Source organism: Glandiceps talaboti, chromosome 18 (genome assembly GCF_964340395.1).
Source record: "Glandiceps talaboti chromosome 18, keGlaTala1.1, whole genome shotgun sequence".
Taxonomy (NCBI): domain Eukaryota; kingdom Metazoa; phylum Hemichordata; class Enteropneusta; family Spengelidae; genus Glandiceps; species Glandiceps talaboti.
Genome location: NC_135566.1, coordinates 4,368,544 through 4,391,872, shown reverse-complemented (window position 1 = coordinate 4,391,872; position 23,329 = coordinate 4,368,544). Strand labels below are relative to the sequence as shown.

General features: G+C 35.5%; 1 protein-coding gene across 1 annotated transcript in view; it reads left to right on the top strand.

The window, feature by feature from the left end:
* The first annotated feature begins 13,041 nt into the window (after positions 1-13,041).
* The window catches only part of LOC144449618 (membrane-associated phosphatidylinositol transfer protein 2-like), a 62,928-nt gene continuing 52,640 nt past the window's right edge, over positions 13,042-23,329 (top strand). The window contains exon 1 of the mRNA XM_078140190.1: positions 13,042-13,129. The gene's annotated coding sequence lies outside the window, so the exon portion shown is untranslated. The remainder of the gene's footprint in view (positions 13,130-23,329) is intronic.

The following is a 23,329-nucleotide window of genomic DNA, read 5'->3' as shown; positions in this document are numbered from 1 at the left end:
GGTTGCCTGACTTGTTGGCTGGTTTGCTTGATTGCTGACTGGTTAGTGGGTGGGTGTGTGGGTGTGTAGTTGGTTGGTTGGTTGGTTGGTTGGTTGGTTGGTTGGTTGGTTGTCTGGGTAGATGGATATGGATGGATGGTTGGATGGAGGCAGGCAGGGAGGGAGGGGGGTGATTGGCGTACGCTTTCTTTCTAGTTTTCATCTTTGGTAGTGGTATACGTTAGAAGGCTTGTCACAATAACTGCTTCTTTTGCCATACTTATAACTAATAACTACAATCATATCAAATAATAAGTTTACATTTTCTACAAGAAAACATCAAATTATGAACCCTTGTTTCTCGTACGTTTATCTTTTAGACACACTAATAACATACCTTATTTTGTTGATTTATCTAGTCGTTTTTACCTTGCTTACGAATGTACTGTATTAACGTAGAGGCCTAAAAACTTGCGTACCAGCTGACTATGAGACCGTTCGAATATGGTAACGGTGTCTATTCAGTCATTCACCTTCCTTCATGTTCTTTGAATCCCAGTTTTGTCATCTTAGTGAGATTTTTGGAAACGTAAAGTTTAAAACTTTTGTTGTTAATATGTTCAAGACAACTCCTACCCATTCTCTGCATAATCGGAGGTCATCGTGCAAATGTTTGAAGGAGTGGTTAACAATACCATGTCAAATAAACTCATTTTAGAATCCAAAATGGCAATCGAACTACAGCTCCACGTGTAAAAAGAGAGTGTTGGTTTCCTTGGAAACAAGATGGTGAAAAAAGAATATTTTGTTATTTCAAAAGGACCGAGAACAAACTTTCACGTGATAATGTTTGGTGAGCTTTGAATAACCTCGATTTTAAGGTAAATTGGCTGCCGGGACACATTTCACTGTATACAATGCAAGAGGCAGTTTGGTATATATCATCAATACATAACGATTTCTCACTTTCTCTGCAACCTAGATCTTCATATCAGGTTGGTGAGTCAAACTCGCCACCCCAATGAAGTGGAGAAAACACCGCTTCACGTTATACATTTAGCTCCCATCTGTCAATGGGAAGACAAACTGTTGTGATATTTGCCACATACTGGAACCGACAAAATTACTATAAAACTCAATTTTTTACAAATTTTGACACATTTTAAAGCTGGGATTTGATGAACTGTGTATTTTCTATCAAATACCGATTCACTTTATCAATCAGTTCTCGGCCCCACTGTGGCAAATCAATCAGATACAACAACTTGTCTCTTTCGCAGTGGGGGAGTTGTACCTTCTTACCTTAAATATTTTCTCTACGGAAAACTCAAATATCGTTCCCCCAAGCTTTGTACCAAACTTAGACATATTCTGTTGTTCCCTTGTGTAAACAAATAAAAAACAATCTATGGTCTGAAGTGAAATTCAACACAACACGAAATTCTACCATTGGGACTATTACATCTCTCGTTTTGCTTTCCAGTTCTAGAGTTTTATTGTGTGAAGGGTTTGTTTTAGACCGTCTAATAGCGCCAATAACTGTTATCGGATGAACGCTAACACTCATAGTAATTGTAAAATCTTCCCCGAGCGATAAAACTGAGAACTCTGTTTGAATGTTGATGCTGAAGGGTGGCAATGCAAGGCAGTGAGGGGATTTCATAACCATATCTATAAAAAATTATGTGTGTTATGTCTTGTATTTCGCGCTAAACACGTTCTATACGCTGCCCGATTACTTCACGTTACAAAAACAATGAAATAGACATTCTTGTATATTTCACAAGCTTGGTACGTGTATACACATAAGCTTTAAAACGTCACATCTCCTTGTCTGCTGAGTGTAAAATTGATCTAATCGTTGTAATTATTCTTTTAAACATATCAATCCATTTACAACTTTTAGTTTGTCCATTGTAATGCCCTTATATAACCTTCCTGGCAATTGAATTTAAAAACCGTGTCAATTTCACTTTGAAATGAACATTACGAAAAACAGCGATTTTGCAGTTGGCATTGGTTACCAATCTGATTAAAATCTGATGTAGGAATACGGTGACATTTCGTTAGTTTATTATCGTTTGTGTTTGATTTTATGTTCTGGGATCGCGCGCCACATCTGAACATACAAAGGTAAATAAAGAAAATCTAGCCGTATTCCTACATCAGATTGAATCAGTGGTAAGGACTTCCTTGTTCTATGGTAATTCATCGAATGGCAAGGATCAATACTTGAATTCACACAAGAATTTTGTTATTTCAGAGACATCACATGTATGTATGTATTTGTGTATGTTTGTTTGTTTGTATGTATGTATGGAGTCTACTTCCATGATGTATGTATGTATGTGTATGTATGTATGTATGTATGTATGTATGTATGTATGTATGTATGTATGTATGTATGTATGTATGTATGTATGTATGTATGTATGTATGTGTGTGTGTGTGTGGGGGGGGGGTATGTATGTGTACTTCTATATGTATGTGTGTGAACATATACGAGTGTATATATATGTATGTATGCATGTCTGTGTGTCTGTGCATGTGTATCTCTGTGAATCTATACCGAACTGACACATAGATAACGCTTGTTTGAATGCATGGGGTCGGGGATTCTTAAATTTTCGGATAGACAGTTCTACTCATACAAATCAGCTCTCTTCAAACCCAGTACATGCCGTCAGTAAACACACACTGTATAGACCTCCGAAGAAGGAAAGAAAGCTATAGGAAAATCTTCTCAGTCTAAATTAGAACTGATAAGCAGTGCGGAAAGACACCTATCTTACTAAATGACTGCCAGGGACAATAAAACAATGGAACTTCATTAACACCTTAAGCTTTTTAGTCTTTTAGGTGGAACGAGAAAGTGTTGAACTGTGCTTTTAAGCATGGCGCCAACTCAGACAACTTTGATTGCATCCTCTCAACAACTGCTGGCTACGAGATGAAGAATGTGTCCGATGACGTGTATGTATCTTCACTGTACTCCCACGAGACGATTAAAAAGCTGGTTTGGGCGGTTGCAACGTGCCTCATTTAGCAGCTTGCAAGTATCTAGAAGCCGGTAAATGCATCCACACATTTGGTAAATGATTCGTAAAAAATGAAAATGACTTGAACGATGGTAGATCTCTGAGATTAGGGGTGCCATCATACATCAACCTACGTCATGGTGTAGTCTGAAAACGCATGTCGATACGTCATCGATTATTTAACCAGGACTAGACATATCTAGCAAATTAAAATAAAAGGTTTCCATGGTGACACATATAAGTTGCACCATCGCTGTCGTTTTCACGACTCCAACTTTCATCAAACCCCGTATAGTGTACATAACTACCGATGCATCACAATTTTCAATGCGTAGTTATCTATACGCATTTTTCTTCCTGTTTTTATTACAATTTCTCATACATACTATCACAGAGATCAAAATATAAAACCGTTACTTTCCCTTGCTGTTTTGGAAACGCATTTCACTTGTGGTTTTTTTAAGGACACGTGTCCAGAATTGTAGCATTACCTTTTTATCGATCTTACAACAGCAATGTTTTGATATCGTGGGCGTTATATACAGCTGACAAGTGGGTGACATTATGTGAATCGAGGAATGTAGATAGATCGTCCCTAAAACTTAAAGTAAGAGAAATCGAAACACTCGATAAGAAATCATTACCGATTAATTTTGTCCCCTAGAAAGATATCGATACACGACACACTTTGGACGATTTTGATTTTGCATAAAAGTAATGACATCTATGTGTATACAGTATGTCGTCGTTGTTGGCCCGGTCTGTTATTCACTTATTGCATAGCTAGCACAACTAGAAGTATTGACATTGGTCTTAGAGTACGTGTGTACACTTCTGTCGTCTGTGGATGAGAAGACAACGGTGAATTAAATAACTTCCATCTATGTCGACCTTGTATGTACCAATACAATGTATGGAATACTTTATACATACATACATACATACATACATACATACATACATACATACATACATACATACATACATACATACAGACAGACAGACAGACAGACAGACAGACAGACAGACAGACAGACAGACAGACAGACAGACAGACAGACAGACATACATACATACATACATACATACATACATACATACATACATACATACATACATACATACATACATACATACATGTAATCCTTAGCTATTCATAGCCATACTTGGAATCCTTTCAAAATTTTCCAGATAGGTCATAAACAAAATTGTTAAGTGTCCCTTTTCCTTTAAATGGTGGTGTCATCGACTATATTCATTTCAGCAATCATATGTATTGCAGAAAAACACCGTACTGTGCTAGCTTTACTTGATGACACTCTCTGTATCCATGTCAGAAAGAATCAAGCACACTTCTTCACAAACAAACAGACAGACAGACAGACAGACAGACAGACAGACAGACAGACAGACAGACAGACAGACAGACAGACAGACAGACAGACAGACAGACGAACGAACTGACGGACGGACGCGGACATGCACCCTTGTCTGTAGTGTGTTGAATCTGATATGTTTGGATGACAGCGAACGTCACATATATAAAGCAAGCTATACAGCAATAATAATAACAAGACAAGTATGAATACATTTCTATGACTCTGATAATCTTACATCATATACTACTTAGATGAGGAACTGTATTCACCAGGACAATTATCGGTGAAAGTCAATCACATTATTGAACATTAACAGTGATCTGATAAAATGAAATAATTAAAAGACTTCTTAAGAGATATACAGCCGTCATCCCCAATTTAAACGTTCACAGCATATTCGTTATAAATTGCACATTAAGCCGGCCAGACACCGTGTCAAGGTGTTTCAGATATATACTATATGTAGTAAAGTAGTGACTGGAAGTATTCACACTGACTAATCTCAATTAGACGAATTACAAATGGTCAAGGCGTATGCAAACCACATAAAATACACGACTATTGAAGCGATAATGAGATATTTCATATTTTATAGGTACATTTTTTGAATACCAAATCACAATTACAAAATGCATTCCTGTAGAAACAAATCGGACATTCACGTCTATTCGAATATTGATATTAATATTGACATTTGTATTATTTAGCAGATAACAAAATGAATATTCATACTACACTTTCAGTTATTGTATATTTATATATTTTATCTCAGAAACTTTGCGATACTTTTCGCATTATGAATTTGTTAGTTTGTAGCTTTAATAAAGACACACCCTGAGTGTTTTGTGCGTATACTTTTACTTAGTTGTCTTGTCGCCATCATCGTCGCAGTTTTTAATCAACGTTGGCGCCTTCGTTGTATATTTGTCGTTTAGCCTTCTTGTGAACAAAACATGACTGTTTCAGAAATCCAAAATTGTTTTGGGTATTGGTATGCCCAAGACTAACCAGGACTGTTTATTTCCAGTGGGATTTTTACAAGAACAAAGGTGTTACTGTTTACATCGGTTCTTATGGGCGGGAATGGCGTTGATGTATATCATAGTCTCGTACCAAACATAGATGGAGAACACGAAAGACTCCTTTTACAGATTTAAAAAAAAATACAACCAATTTTAAACCAATTTCTTACACAGTTCATTAACAAGCCTTAGTTCTCCTGACGCAAGTCTAAAATTATATCGAAATATACTAGAAAGTTACACAATAAAACGAATTTAGTTCACACTATGAGCTTATTGGCGGGATATGATTCTTTTTGTTTTCCTAGACGTTCGCTTTTACAACACAGTTCTTACACGAATGTATCAGTTAATATTATTTTTATGAATCTATCCTAAAATTACAATGATCTGTTCGAAAAAATACAGACAAACACGAAAATTTGGTCACACAGTTTTGGCGGGAAAATTGTCTGCATCAAAAATAGGAGGCTTAACACTTACTAGCTGCGGTATCAAAGCAAAAGTGTAGTTGTAGTAAGCTTATCATTCAACCAGTTCTATAAACATCGTAGAGTTCATCAGATTCGACTTCAATTCCCTGGAGACTATCTTCCATCCATTCAAGTTGTCATCAGTTCTGCCGCCAGTTTGCATGACAGTACCTGTATATATTCAATGTTCATCAACGGGATGGCGTTTTATTCAGAACTGAAAAATCTGCAGTTCAAATATACAGCGTATTGTTATTGTGTTGTTGGTTTTGGTTAACAATTAAGACTTGTTGATAAAGTCTTGGTGAACTACTAATTTAAAAAAACAACAATTATCTTGAAATATTTTATTGGTAGAGATTAGAAATAAATAAGAAGTATATTGAGCACTATGAGTACGCGTATTCAGGATAGAACTTGAAAATTATCAGATTGTCTTTTGTTTCATGGAGTATCGAGCGACTTCAACACATTAATACAAGTGGACAACTGTTCTTCTAAATAAAGTCGATGTTATACGAGTAAATTTTAATATCATAGATGTTATTATGGAAATTGAGTTTTTTTTTACATTATAAATTCGTTATTCGCAATAACACAAATTAATAAATAAAAAAAATGAAATGAAAATGACAAATGCGACTGGGTGCTGGAAGATAGCTAATGAAAAGCTAGTAGGTGTCCAGTCACCCATTCCCCCCCCCCCCCCGGGCTCATGAAAAGTATAAATTAATCAGAAAAAAAAGAAGAATACGTAGATATATACATGATATATTTGAAATTTATTTGAAATTGATTTAATATTGAAATTGATAGTGACATTGATTTCAAATTGACATTGAAATTTATTTGAAATTGATATTGATATTGATAGTGACATTGATTTCAAATTGACATTGAAATGGGTTTTGAAATTGATTTGATATTGAAATTGATAGTGACATTGATTTCAAATTGACATTGAAATTTATTTGAAATTGATATTGATATTGATAGTGACATTGATTTCAAATTGACATTGACATGGGTTTTGAAACTGATTTGATATTGAAATTGATAGTGACATTGATTTGAAATTGGGTTTGAAATGGGTTTTGAAATTGATTTGATATTGAAATTGATAGTGACATTGATTTGAAATTGACATTGAAATTTATTTGAAATTGATATTGATAGTGACATTGATTTGAAATTGACATTGAAATGGGTTTGAAATTGATTTGATTTTGAAATTGATAGTGGCATTGATTTCAAATTGGGTTTGAAATTAATTTGAAATTGATTTGATATTGGTATCGAAATTAAAGATCAATGTAATAATATTGTATTTACCTTAGCATCCTAAGATTTAAACATAACATATTCCAATCCGATGCAAAAGTTGATAGTTTTTCGATGTGATTGTATTGTCTTTGTTTTTTTAATCATCCTTTTTATTCCATGCATGTTTACAAATCGTCGTCTAGTTCGACAAAAATCTTACTAACATTGCTACATCTTGTCTGGCATGACAACAATTAAAATCAAAGTACAATTGTTACATTGTAATCAATTGATATACCTGAACAAATATTATGTTGTTACAATGTATGTGATTTGGTAACAATTTGCTAAGATAATGGTAACTCACACAAAGACAATGTAGCAATATAATGTTTGTAAGAATTTTGTCAAGCCAGACGATGACATTAAGCGTTAGTAGGAGCTTTTGTAAGACGTTTTGTTTCAAGTCAACTAGCTGCCATTGTATGACTAAATCGAACAACTTCCACATCACATTTTAATACGTATATCTTTATTTTAACTCCGTGCTTCGTCTTCAATTCAACTTACTTTCCACTGACAATACAGTGTACTCTACATTACTTAGAATATAATGAAATACGTCGCTCACTGAGGATACTCTATTTTCAACCTTTGAAGATTTATTGACCCGGTTGTATTTAAATAATTGTGCAAGAGAGAGAGAGAGAGAGAGAGAGAGAGAGAGAGAGAGAGAGAGAGAGAGAGAGAGAGAGAGAGAGAGAGAGAGAGAGAGAGAGAGAGAGAGAGAGAGAGAGAGAGAGAGAGAGAGAGAGAGAGAGAGAGAGAGAGAGAGAGAGAGAGAGAGAGAGAGAGAGAGAGAGAGATATGATGATGATGATGATGATGATAATGATGATGTTATTTTCAGTTCCCATAAATAACAGGGGTACACATACAGTTTCATCCTATAGCTCTGAGCACATATTTTAACATTGCATTACTAAACATCTAAAAATTTGAGATTGAGGCAACATTTGTTGACTCACGAATATTAATTTGTATTGTTTTGTATTTATTTAACTTCTACTCGTATAAGTACCATGGTGGACGGCACAGACTAGGTAAATAGAGAGATAGAGAGTACATGTATTTCCTATGTAATTCGTGAACAGAAAATGTTGTTCCTTTAAAAAGCTGCAGTAGCTAGCTGCAAGTGGAACGTTTTTTAATCCCTTTTGTAAGATATACTAGTAATGACTTCTTTATAGTGTTGCACACGCTACACAGTATTGAATCAACCGTGGTTAAACATATTTGTGTAGTTGTACACATAATGTGATGCAATATATCCAATCAAATTTATTTTGGGTCCGCACTCAACAATCAGTCCCCGATTTATTACTATACTTCATATAAATAAAATAAACCCGTAATTGGCATGTAAAAATGTTTACTTATTGGTATTTTACATGTGTAGTAATTTTCAGTCAATGTTGATTGTCTTCAATGATACACCCCAGTTACATTTCAACAATACACATTCTAGAAATCAGAAGTACCTATACTATTGTCGGTTTCAACTCTAAGTTCAGAAGCAGAGACACATACAATCAGAGAATTCATTGTTTTCATTCGTTTTACACAGTTACAAGTCATCCAACGAATTGGGGACACAAACAAACTCCCAAAACTCATACATTATCCGTATAATTCAAATACTCAATGTCCCTGAACTAAACCACATTATCCCTTCATAATACCCTTTAAATCTCTATGTATAACCAGGAGTGTTACTGGGATATGTACACGTATTTAGATATATGTATTGGGGATTACACTAAGTTTTCCCTAACGACTATTAAATGTATGTTGTCATGTACTTGCCTTATTTTATCAGCGTATGTAATATGCCGAATAAAATGGCAATCGCGCAGAAGTCCGTGTATTCATTCATCCATCCATCCATCCACCCATCCATGCATAGACAGACAGAGAGACAGACAGAGACAGGCAGACATACATACATACATACATACATACATACATACATACATACATACATACATACATACATACATACATACATACATACATACATACATACATACATACATACATACATACATACATACATACATACATACATACATACATACATACATACATACATACATACATACATACATACATACATACATACACACATACATACATACTCTAACACATTATAATCTTGGATTTTAACATGTATAATTACTTTTGCTATTTAAGAGTCACGAGACTTCCTCATTCACTGATTGATTGTCGTAAACGCCGATACTTATAGCCGCCTCGTCTGTGTACTAATATTACGGTATACTTGGTAAATATCTGCACGACTCCTAAAATGGTCGATAATTAGCGATTTCAAAACAACCGACACTAGACGTCTCTGGAATGGACATTCTAGGCGACTTGAAGACGCCATCACGCATTTTACCCTTAACCGCCGATACAAATGCTTAATAAGTGATGTATAAAATGCAACAATAAATTCTCGAAAGACGAGGACACAGAATCTCGATGGATTGCCGAAATAAGAGTATCCTCAAGGTAAATATTTCAGACATACAAAGAAAAATTGTTAATGTTATTGAAATTGTTATATAGTTGTTTTGGCGAATTTAGAAGGGATCCTAAAGGAGCGCTCTACACAGACGCGCCAATTGGTTGCATACTCAAACTGTGGTAAGGCTGGCCTACAGCCTTGAGTCAAGTTCATGGTTACACGTCATCCTTAGCATAGCAGAGCTGAAAGCATATTACAATTGCACATAAAGTGTTCGTGCAATATAGGTCTATTAAAACTTGATGTGCCAGACAGGCGCGCTAGGCTGATATAGAACCAGAGGTGTCTTGCATGGGTATGGACATGCCGCTTTGTCCATATGTGAACACGTGGAAACCATAAAATAAGCTATGAGGGAGTTACATTAAACTGTTTTGTTCACCTCGGATAGGAAGACACAAGACTGAATAAACCATGCGAACGAACAGTGCGGGGTCGTACAGGAGGGTAGTGCTTGGGTACAAAGAACGCCCTCTGTGGATATTTCGCTAGCCTTATAGTATTTTGTTTTTATGGACATGTGCCGTCCGCTGCAGATGTTGATTAGTGGTATGGTAAATGCTATCCGTAGGTGGTGTAGTGACAACAGCTTAGTTTTGAATCTGTCACCATGGTAAAACTCTACTAGTTGTAACTGGAGTATCATATTTCGATCAGACAGACACGATACATTCATTTAGAAATTTTAAAATACCAATAATTAGACATTGTACATGTTAATCAGTGGTCGATATTATCCATAAATAGTACAGAAACAGTTGAAATCATGGTCGCCGTTGAAGGGCACCGATTTTTAGGTGCTGACCCAAAAATCAATTTACCTTGATTTATCTTGTATATTACTACAAAAATATGTTTACCACAGGTGATGCAATACTGTTCAGGGTGTACGATATTACGAGTAAGTTATTGTACCTAGCAAAACATTTTCAAAAACATAGCTTTTATACAATGTACCAAACTGATAGACACGCCTAATAAGTATTTATGTATCAGAAGTAATTGTTTCATAGACCGGTTACATATATACAATTTCCGATTGTGGTCCGTCACTATGTTAAACAAACGAACTGCAATGGTAGACTTAAGGTTCGACGTGTCGGGGCGCCCTCACGCTCACGCATTGGCCAACGCCTTGAGCAGCAGACCGATGAGAGCGAAACGACACGACGTGTCTTCAAGTGCGTGCATGGTTATAGGCCCTACTTTTAGGGATGGACATTTTTCTCTGGTTGGGGGTCGGTGGATTACTCTGTGTGTGTGTGAGGGGGGGGGGGGGGTATTTTGTATTTCAAATTTGAAAATGTTGAGGGGAAGGATATGGGTTTTGGATTGCGATGGAAGAACAATTCATTTCTGTCTTTCCCGTTTGGGAACCACCCTTTGCATATTAAAACAGCAACTAAAATGCCGTAGGTCAAATATATACACCAGTTTCAGAGAGAGAGAGAGAGAGAGAGAGAGAGAGAGAGAGAGAGAGAGAGAGAGAGAGAGAGAGAGAGAGAGAGAGAGAGAGAGAGAGAGAGAGAGAGAGCCAATTGTAGTATTTGTAATTTTTGTGGTATATATCGCGCTCTCATGAGCTCGAACTTGTTGCCAGTTACTAGTATATTGTCTGTAGTCGAGCGCCCGCATCGACCAACCTTGTGAATTTACAATGTCAATGTAACTTTAATAGGTTGAATACACTAACTTTTGATGAGGGAGTTGACAGGCTTCTGCACCTTGAGTTTGTTGGTGGTTAATACCGGTATGTGTAAAATATTATTCATATTACAACAAGTTGTAAGATTATTTACCGGTATATTTAGAAGACGTTCCTGGATTTTAAGATTTAAAGGCGGGGTCAAGTTAGCATTCGATCCGAAGATCGTCACGTGTGTAACCAAAACGATTGTGAAGTTTCATCATTTAGCACATTCTCGCAAACCTGATCTAGAGCTGTTATTTCTTCCGCGAACTTCGAAATAACCAGCGCGTATTGGACGGTGCCATAAAAGAGGCCGTGGTTTACAACGATGCATTTAGCAACACTACCCGACATCAGTTTTGATATACTAAACATACATTTTTCATGGACGCTTGTTTTTAATTTGTGAGGGATTGGACTAAATTACAGTTAGGGGTTGTTGTTGTTGTTGTTGTTGTTGTTGTTGTTGTTGTTGTTGTTGTTGTTGTTGTTGTTGTTGTTGTTGTTGTTGTTTTTTGGGGGGTCGCCATTTTCGATATCCATGGATGCGTTTGAGGAAGGGTTCACTGTTTGTTTTGTGCAATGATATATTTTATTACAGATATTCCAATGACAGAGGAGGGAGATGGCCGATCAGTGATTTTTGTGCACGGTATTAGGGAAGGCCAATCTTTTTCACAAAACAGAAATTTTGACAACCCCTTGCCCTGTAATTTGTGTCCAGTCCCTGGCCGAAAGATTTCGAATTTTTGGTCCTATAAATATTATATTTCCATTAAACATCTCATTGCAAAGTGATTTAACCCCCTTCCCCCATAAAACAGAGGTGTATTTTTCTTACTTCCCCGTATATGGCTAATTTTGTTTCGAAATACCAAACGTGTAGGTCTAGGGAACAAGTGACGCTCGCAAATATTTATTGACACCAAAAAGCGAAATGTAATTATTATTATTCGTAAACAGACCGACAGATCTAGATAGACGAATGCATGAATGCATGAATGCATGAATGAATGAATGAATGAATGAATGAATGAATGAATGAATGAATGAATGAATGAATGAATGAATGAATGAATGAATGAATGAATGAATGAATGAAAATGGTCGAAGCCGAGAGATACAATGCTTAAACGACGGAAGCGATATGCTGCAAAGCATGGGTTACTTCTGAATCAGTACTCATTTAGTTCATTTGTTAGTGAGATTGTGAATTTTGTTTCATGCTATCTTACATGAAAAAGTTTGATTGTCTCATCACACAGTAATTTTTAAGTATTTTATTATATTCATGATTTCTAACAAGCCGTCATCTAAATTAAATCAATCAATCAGAGTACTCAGGCGCCTTAGTTTCCCTACCACAGAGCTAGCGAATCGATGGTAATGGGATAAAAGAAAACACCTCGCAAATACTTTGAAAAGAATGGGAATTTCCTTCCATCTCGAAAACACAACTAATAAAATTGTCACTTGTTGAGTCCTGGATCCTGCATCGGGGAATTTGGTCACCTTAGCCACACCTGCAGTTCCTCGACACAGTGGTTTCTGCTATCAGGAAATGCTAATCAGCTATTGACGTCATTGATTCAAAATGGCGTTGTAAGCGAAGATGACAGATAGCGGCCAGTGCGTAGAAAGCTGATTTTTTTCTTGTAAATTGGGATTTCACTACAACAACTTGTATGCCTAATGGTAAGTGTTACATGGATACATTGTCATAAGCATAGATTAAAAACATGGCATGGTTTTTTTAGTTATTTTATTTCCGAATCGGCAGACTAACGATCGTGATTTGTACGGCAAGCTGAGGTAAACTGTGCACTTAACATGTCTGTCACTCACTCTGTGTTGATGCTTGTCGGGATCATGGAATGGGACCGGGGAATGGGACAGCCAACGTTGACGGAGGAACACAACGAACGGAGATCGTTTAGTACGCCACACAGCCATTTTACAGGCAGACCTTCCATAAATTTCACGCTGTAAGTTATTGAAAGGTCATAAAAGTATAGATAGCAATCGTGTTAGCGAAACATTTTTGTTTGAACCCAAACGTAATGGCTGTATATGACAGTTTCACACGCTTGTATTGCTGTATGCGTAAATTGCTCTATGACTCGGTATGAGTTGTTTCGACGACATGTACTATCAAAGTGTGTGGAATGACCAATTTTAGCTATCATGGACGCATTTACACTTCGTCAACATCCGTCAGACGACCTAAATTATGTACCCAACATGAATGTTTACCAGTGCCTTAATACAATTGTGTGTGTACACAGATTCAATACATTTATTATCGGTTATATTAAAGTCTAATATTTGAACAACTAAGACATGTTTTTACTTTTTCTTTCTTTCTTAATCTAAAATGAGAAAAATCACCATAATTAGTAGAGGTAAATAGATTTTAAATCAGTGTAATTTCAGTGTTTCATTATCATTATTGTTTTAGCTCAAAATTTTATATTTATATTTGAGCCCAAAATGATATCAATAGTCTAAAGTAATTCTTCATTTTTAGTTTATAAATGCAGAGATTTTTTAATATTTTCAATGACTGACTGACAGGGTTGTTGCTGGATCCTTGCATTTTGCATGGAACAAATCCGGCATACCCATCCACAATGAAATACCACATTAACATAATTGGAGAAAGAGATTTGTAATGTAAATGTCGATTAGCTGGACTGTTCATACTAATGAGCAGTATACTATTAGAGAGAAAGGAAAGGATGTGTGCATTCAGTACAGTAAGGCACAACTAGATAACAACTACACTGTAGGTGAAATAACAAAGTGAGTCTGTATTTAAAGATAGAGAATGCATAAGCTGCTTAGTTGCTTTTTTTTCTTAGTTCGTTACGTAAATGTCAGAATGAGTGAAAGTGTTAAAAGTATGCAGCAGTGTTTTTGATAAACAAGATAAGAAAGTATAATCTACTTGAGTTCTATGCTATAGTTTTAGTACATTTTCCCACCAATATTATGGTATTACTGGTATTATGTAAAAATTTTCCATTGTCTCTTACTTAAAGATCTTTAAGCCTTTGCAAATCACTGTAAAAACAGTAAACTCAAGGACTTTAAGTTAGTAAAAGGTACCTTATTTTCCTTTGTACTGTACCGAGAACCCCTTAAAATTATAGTATGATTCATGGAATTTTCTGTTTAGGTTTTACCATGGATTATTATCCCCTGTCACTTTTACTGAGTTCCTAAACTTTTTCAGCAAAATCAGTGTAAGCAAATCATGTCTCGGGTTAGGAGAAATTTTCACAAATTGAATACATAAAAAGGAAAATATTGTTGTAAATAACACATTGTGTTCATATAGCCTTCAGTGATTGGCTTAGATCATACCATGTGGTATAGACTATTGACCCATAACGACTACAATTTGCATAATAGGGCACTATTCACATTCTGTTTTCCCGTGGGCATTATTAATGTAGCATGGAAGTCTTATTTGGGATTTTTTTGCTTTGACCATGGAAAGAATGTGTACCTGAGAATGTGATGTGCTATAAACCACTTATTGCCTTGCCTTATTTGGGCACTAGTAGATGTCATATTGCCTGGCCTTATTCAGGCACTAGTAGATGTCATATTGCCTGGCCTTATTCGGGCACTACAGGGAGTAGACATTATATTACCCCTCATACTGTTATGCAGAAACTATTGCCCTCAGATTTCAGACTCTGGGAAAGAGTTGCTAAATAAGAACACTTGTGGTGATAGATGTCTACTGGTGACCTCATCACCAGGCAATAAGTGTATACTGGTATATATATGGTTCTATTTCAAATGAGATTTTATAAAAACTTGCAACGAAAAACCAAAACAAATTAAAGAAAAACATATAGGAAGAATAAAGCATGCATACATTTGATATATTGCATAAAACATTTTTATTTTGCTTAAATTAGCACATGGCTATTTGCAACTATATGTGGGGAAATTGTAATGGTCATGTGAGAAACTATTAGTCATGTGAGAAATTGTAATACTCTTGTTAGAAATTGAAACAGTCCTGTGAGAAATTGTAACAGTCCTGTTAGAAATTGTAACAGTCCTGCGAGAAATTGTAACAGTCCTGTTGTACTCCTGTTAGAAATTGAAACAGTCCTGTGAGAAATTGAAATGGTCATGTGAGAAATTGTAGCAGTCTTGTGAGAAATGGAAATGGTCATGTGAGAAATTGAAATGGTCATTTAAGAAATTGTAACAGTCCTGCATGTGAGAAATTGTAAAGGTCATGTGAGAAATTGTAATGGTCATGTGAGAAATTGTAATGGTCATGTGAGAAATTGTAATGGCCATGTGAGAAATTGTAAAGGTCATGTGAAAATTGGTGACAGTTATCTGAAAAACTAAGTTATATATGAGGAAGTGTAAAGGTTATGAGAGAAATTGTAATGATTGATATTGTTCCATGGTTGAATTCTTACTGTCATTTAATTCAATAATTGGAATTCAGCTGTAACCATGGTAACATGTTTTTTTTAGATGAATAGTCTAGAATTATATGGAAATTTGTAGTTAATTATACATGTATCATTTCAGAAATGGTGAACCTTTTTTTTAACATTCACAACAAAAAAATGAAACTGTTGTGCTACTGTATGTTGGTACATACAATATACATGTATACTTGCAGGACATGTCTTTTTAATTCATTTTTTTCTCGTGCTCTCATCCACCCCACTCTTCCACCCCACCCCCACCCCACAAAACACCCATTCCCAAATTCATACAAGAAAAACATATAAAAGATACAAAGATAAAAAAGAAATATATTACAGTTTACTGACAATAGATATTATATATTATATACATGTGTTAAAGAGAGCCACATTCAGCTAAATAAAATAAACAGAAACTGTGTTTATATAGATAAGTGTCTGTGATGAGCCTGTGTTGCACAAGCCAGTTGTCTATCAGAATGCATTTTATGAGGTGTCAGTTGTATCAAATTCCACAATAAAGATAAGGTTACATCCATCCATGGGGTTATAAATCAAATGATTATACTGATTTAGAGGTAAACAGTCAGTTCTTGGCAATTTCATTACGATAAATGTATGAACAACACCACATTTCTTCCTATTGCTGTAACTTGTAAGTAGTAGGTAACATACATGTACATATGTAGGATGTTCAGTGGGATCCAACATTTTATGTCCTAATAAGTTTATCAAAACTATAAATTTTCCTTGGCTACAGCCCATTTCATGGTAGTGTTCACCAGCTCTGTTTGATACAACCGTGCAGAAACCAATAAGGCCTTAGGATGAGAACTAAAATAGTTCAACACCCCCCCCCCCCCCAAGTTTTTTTTATCCTATATTGAACTATTTATTTCACCCCTTATAGTTATACATGTGACAAATAAGCAATTAACAAAGCAACTAATCACATGTAAAGGGTTGATTCATATGTTACATTCACACATATGCTAGGTCTTGCAGCATTGCGAAATCAAATATGTTATAGTTTCTGTGATAAGTTGTAGTTGCCCATTACACTGTGTGATCATTTCGTTTGTGTAACCATTGCTGTCACTTGTTGCCATGGTATCACACCCAACCAACAAGTTGCTCTTGTAGTATATGTGTTCATGTACATGAAAGTACCAGGAGAATTTGAAATTTGTTTGTGAATGTGAACCACTGTGTAAAATGGCTATAAAACTGTTCTTCTATCAAATGATGGAATATAATATCAGTCACTGTACTTCAAACATGCTGTGCCAAGTGTTATAAATCCAATTCAGTTGTTGAATGTTTGCCTTCTGCCTGGCTTTATCCCTTCTGACATGTACATTGTATCTTGGCCTGTAGAATTCACGTTTCAGGAGAGACTTGTAAACATAATGTCATTTTTCATAGCAATATGACTTGAACTCATAAACTACGTACTGGTAACAAGGTACTAGTAGCCATTGCAGTGCCTAATGCAGGCGCTATCATTTGTGACATTTCCCACTGTATCACTCGCAAATTCCTTTAATATGTAACTCTTGTCACATTTGTATTTAAGTAACTTGACCCTTAGAAGTTAGGTCTTAAGAAAGGTCGGTAAACGTAATGTTGTTTTAAGTACTACATGACTAGAAGGACATCAGCTGTGTACTGTCACAAGTGACTAGTTGCCCCTGTGGGTGTTATAACTTGTGATGACAGACATCTCCCACTCTATCAGACACAGCAAATTAAGCTGCTTGATGTAAATTAGCTTGTCGCATGGGTATATTGTTTCTTGGTCAGTTGCATTCTGAGTCATATAGACATAGAAACATATCATGTCATTTTTGGCACAACATGTCAGGTGTGTAACGTTGATGTCGCTGTGGGAGATGACATCTTGAAACAAAGGTGTCAACCCATGTGATAGCAAGAGAGTAATTGTGACAGCCACAAATATATCTACTATCGGTTTTAATTTTACCTACAACTACATGTATATTTTTATCATTGATACTAGCCACAATTGTTCTGATATGAGTACATTTTGTGTTTTCAAAGAGATCTTTGCATAATTTAATAATCATGGCTTCTTCACATGTATGTGTCTCATTGTCAATTGATAGTATATTGTATATTTGTTTGAAGGTTCAGTTGCTATGATACAAATAGTTCCCATAAGAAATGTTTCCATGACAATATTTTTGCTTTGATAAATTATGTTATTTAATCTTCTACTAAATATGTGTTGTGTCATAATGAAGATGTTTTGGATCAAGATAATGACAAGAATAAAGAATACATTAACAAAGTAAAAACCATCACAAAAAATAAATGCTCAATACAGCTATGAAATACATTTAAAAAAAGCAGCTGCCACATGCTTGTAGATGCATTTAATCTGTTGGAAATTACAAACCCAACAGAACACAAGCATAAAGATTTTAAAATGTGTGGCCTGTCACTCAATAGGTCATATTGGAAAAAATGCTCTCCCCAAAGTGTTTTTGAACATTATTATTTCAGACCAAATGAAAGAGAAACAGTTGAATAATTTTGAAATATGTCACAGGTTAGGAGGCCACACAACAAACATTCTAAAGTAAGATAATTTTTAGTGTATAACTGCTACAGTGTACATTTTCCTCATTCCAAACCATATTTATGTCAGCGGTCTTATTGAAAAACCTCGCAGATAGTATACATACCAGACTACATGTAAAGTATAATCTATGTATGAGACCTTTGACAGACAGTAAAGCTATTAATCCGCAAGACATTGTTATCAGACTATGAACTATGCCACTTGTTAGTTTTGCTGTCATAGTGAATATAGATGAAATAAATACAGTTAAGTAACATTTTTTGTGGAATTTGTATAATTCATATACAGTATGTTGACATATTATTATTAGGAGACAGGCTGGTAGGGGCTATAGAAATTAATACTCATCCGGCCTGTCTGTGTGTACAAATTTGTGTTTCTGTCAATACACCCATTTGTTGACAGCCGTATTTCTGACCTTCCCAACTCAATTTCAACCAAACCTGGCACATGTATGATGTACGTATGTGTAATCATGCACATTGTTGTGTACATATGTGCCTCAATCTCAATTGATTTTGCAGCCTTGGCCGTTAGGCCAAAAAGTGACCGTATTTCTTACCATACCTTAAGAAGACTTCTTAAGGTGTGGTAAGAAATCAATCTGATTAAAATCCGATGTAGATGGCTAATCGTTCATTGTTATTTTACCTCAGTATTTTTGCTGAATTGACCTTTGTGATACATGTTTACATTTTTGTCTTGATGGCCGCCTCCTTACGAAAATGTAAACATGTATCACGAAGGTCGATGCAAGAAAAAAGACCGAGGTAAAATAACAATGAACGATTAGCCGACATCTATGTTGGAGATTGGGTAAGAAATTTTTTAATTGGTGATGTGTGTGTCGATACTTGATAAGAGTTTCTGTGTATTCTAAGGACTGCAAGTATCAACACACACATCATCAATTTTCAATGTGCAGGGCTCTGCTAGTGCTGATTAGCAGTGGTCAGACCCCAACCAAGTCTGGAAATTGGCAACCATCTCTCTTGGATGCCGCCAACCGTTACCAATTTGAGTGTGCAAGATAGAATGAATATTGATGAGCGAGCAAAGTCACCAGCAAGAGCTTGCCTAAATTAGGTACTTCAGATCACCCAGTTACTAGCGATGATTAAGTATGTTGTAGTAAGGTAGAATCAAGTATTAAATTCTTCTTCATATACATATTGTAAAACTAAAATAACATAGAAAATCTGTCAGATCCAGACTAATCCTCATAAACATCATGTAGAGCTATCAAACCCACATCTTTTAAGTACTGAACTGTGCAGGGCTTCCTGACAGAAATGCCATCAAATTTCCTTTTTTGGGGTGGATGGAAAACCGAGAGCAATGGCCACAGATCTGCTGCACCGATGGGAACTGTTTACCATTACTAATACTAATCATATAAAATTACTTACAATATTTTCAATTTCACATTCACACAATACATTATGGTTTTCAACGTCACAAATTACTTCTGATATCAAATAAGTTATAATTCGATTACAATTAAATGAATTATTTATGGTTGTCATCTGTGTTACATGATGCAGTGAAATTACTTACATTGTAATTGGGTTGAGTAATCATGATAGTCGCAATTGTAGGTAACATCTGTACATGTAGCTTTCGCAGCAGTTTATCAAAAACGTTTAAATCCCAGTAACTGTAACTAGATCCCCCCCCCCCCCCCCCCCGTTTTTTGGGGGCTTGTACACATCACTATTTTGCAACCTATGTATTGCACTTAGTATATGCTGCAGTCATTTTTTTTGGTAAAAAATCTATATTTTATACAATGTCTGAGTAAGTATTATGATGTCTTTAATCATATTTTTGAGCATGAACTTTTCATTTGTATATGAACAAATTGTTTGCTGTTCAAATTGAAGAGTTAAAAGAACAATAAAATACATGTCAAAAGTGACTTACATTCTCAGTGGCATTTGAATTCCATTGACATGGAAGAAAAAATACAAGTATATATATATTTATAATTTGCTTGCTAGAATCCCTATTTTAAAAAGCTGCTCTAAACACCCAGATATTTCCATCCATAAATCCCAGTCGGAATAAGGTTTGGCAAAAGGAGTCTGGAATGATCATGTAAGTAGAGAATGTTGTTAAGATATTAACTGTTAACTTTACTGAAATGATCAAAATAACAAAGTATACTGGTTGAAATTTGACATGACATATTTGGCACAATTTGGGCATCAGAGTTAAACACATATCAGAACTGGCAAGATGTATTCAATTGACCTGATCTACCAGGCTTGATTAGAAATATGATATAATTAGAATAGTTGTCATTTGACTTAGGTAGTAATTTTAAATGCTTCTTCTAACAAGTTTATCAGATATGCATGAAGAGAGCTGTCACTTCGGGTCAAATTTACCTTTGACCTTTGAAGCATAAAAAAATTAAGCTGTCATTTAAATATAGAGCTCATGTTTATAGTATGTGATCAGTGAGTTAATGTCAAATGTCAATTATAAAAACGGATACACAGAAAAGTTAGTCTTGGTTATCCAGACTCTCACCTCTTAGGGCTATACTACTAGACCCTCAGATGAGAGTCGGGGGAAATTTAATCCAAAGATTTCCTCATTGGATCTTTGTCTCAGAGCAGTGCATTCTGGGGGATACTTCACATCCAACATGGCTGAACGTGTCAGGTTCCTTCACATATGACATGTTGTATGTTTCATGCGACCGATACATCATAATTACAAAGTGAGCTTCTTAAGCACATTCCTCGTGACTTGCGGAAAACTTTGTATTACATGTACATTCCCCATAGTTTGGGGGTCTCATAACAATTATTAACATGTAACCAAGACAACAGAAAAGAGTTATTTGGTCAGAATAATGGGATAAGGAAATTACATTCTGAATCCACAAATGTTCATGACTTTTAAGTTTTAAAGCCATACATGTATTTCCTTCAGATAAATAGTCTGAATATTCAGTGTGCATCTAATAAATATTCATGTCTGCTAAGACCTGCAAAGTATGAGGCAATGTTGTTGAAAGAACAATAAATGTAGAACTAGAAGTGAAAAGAGTGTACATTCGATGTTTCTTGGCAACTGCCAACCGTGCGAAGATTATGTGATGTGGAATCATTGAATGACTCTCCAGAACTGTGACCCAGGAGTGGGGTTCTCCTTTGATATCAAAAGTCCTTTATAGCAATGATGCAAATGGCCATAGCAACTTACAGTAAGCAAGATAAGACTATACAATGTATAGTTTGGGTAGAGTCAACTATGCTAAATAACCTTTAGTTATACTGGATAGTTCTTTAAGTTTTGATATACTTGTCTCCCAAGAAATGCATTGGGGGGGGGGGGGGGGGGGCACTCCCTCATAGGTTCAGCGATTTGCAATTGACGTTATTTTCTGAGTATCTAACTTCATTTACATTCACCTCAGTAAAAAACAGATGAGCATGATGTAAACTTTCTACCTAAATGATCACAAATGTACCCAAGCAAGACGAATGGGGGAAAATTAAGATAGAAATCAGACATGCAAGGCATGCTTCAAAGCATACACATCATGTACGAATTGTATTTTTGTCATGCATAGCTTGAATTGCATGGATATAGATAGAGCTAGCTGTCAAACTGTCTGTCCCGATTGCAGGAGAAATATCAGGACTTACAGTTATATCTGTATTTATACCCTGATGTGGACATTTGCTGATGACGATTGGATGATAATTTGCCCAAGTCAGGGTTGATAACATACCAGTCCTAAGGCACAGACATAGTAGGATGTAATATTTTTCTTGCCTGCTTAGTGAAGATTTGAATTATGGGTAAGAAATGTATTTCTTTCTGTATTTTGCTAGCTCCCTAAGGGGAGCTGAAGATGTGCCAAGTGTCTGTCTGTCTGTCTGTCTGTCTGTCTGTCTGTCTGTCTGTATCATCAATATCTTTAAAAACTTGGCTTGTTTGAAATGAAATTTGATATAGAGATTGTGTGAGCTAATGTGGAGAGCTAATTAGGTTTTGGTAAACATGAATATTAATGATGCATTTGTATAAATAAAAATTTCGATGATGCTTCGTGAACAGATGCAAAATTGTTGGAAACCTTTTGAGCTGAATTTATTCGGGCCATTCACTTTCCATTTTATTGTTGTAGTTATAATTATGATTTTTATTCAGATGTATTACGATATTAAAGGAACATGATACAAAATCCCAGTTTTTGATTACCTACTTTCTTTTCCCTCATATTATCCATGGTAACATGAGGTTCTTCTGCCTGACAAGTAATCTTGGTGTTCATACCTAAAACTATGGCAATATATAAGAGTTCGGATTTTCATAATATACTTGCCAGGTCAAATGGACTAGCTGTATGAAAAATTGCCAAACAGAGGAGGATCACTTAAGGATATGACTGTATATATACATGGGAAATGGTAAATAAATGTGTAGGTAGAAAATTCACCTTGTAAAATTCTTCTTTGTTCAATAAGTCATTACACTGGCTCTTTTTACAGCACATGCCCTGATTAAAATGACCTCCTCAACCATGAATTTAATTGAAATTCATTCCGTAGAAGGTTGTTCTCATCATGGCTTTGGACACATCAAGCTGCTGTAATAGCATGCCTAGGAGATTGTCTTTCTGTCTTGCATAACTCTCATTATGATGTGGTTGGTGACAATATGCTTACTTCATTGGGAAAAAATACATCAAATTGTTACGATGTTTGATTCCAAGATAAGTGAAGTGTAATAATTAATGCAGCCTCAAGTTATTTGATGAATGTAATGGGTGACCATCATTTCCAGAATTATCTTAATGAC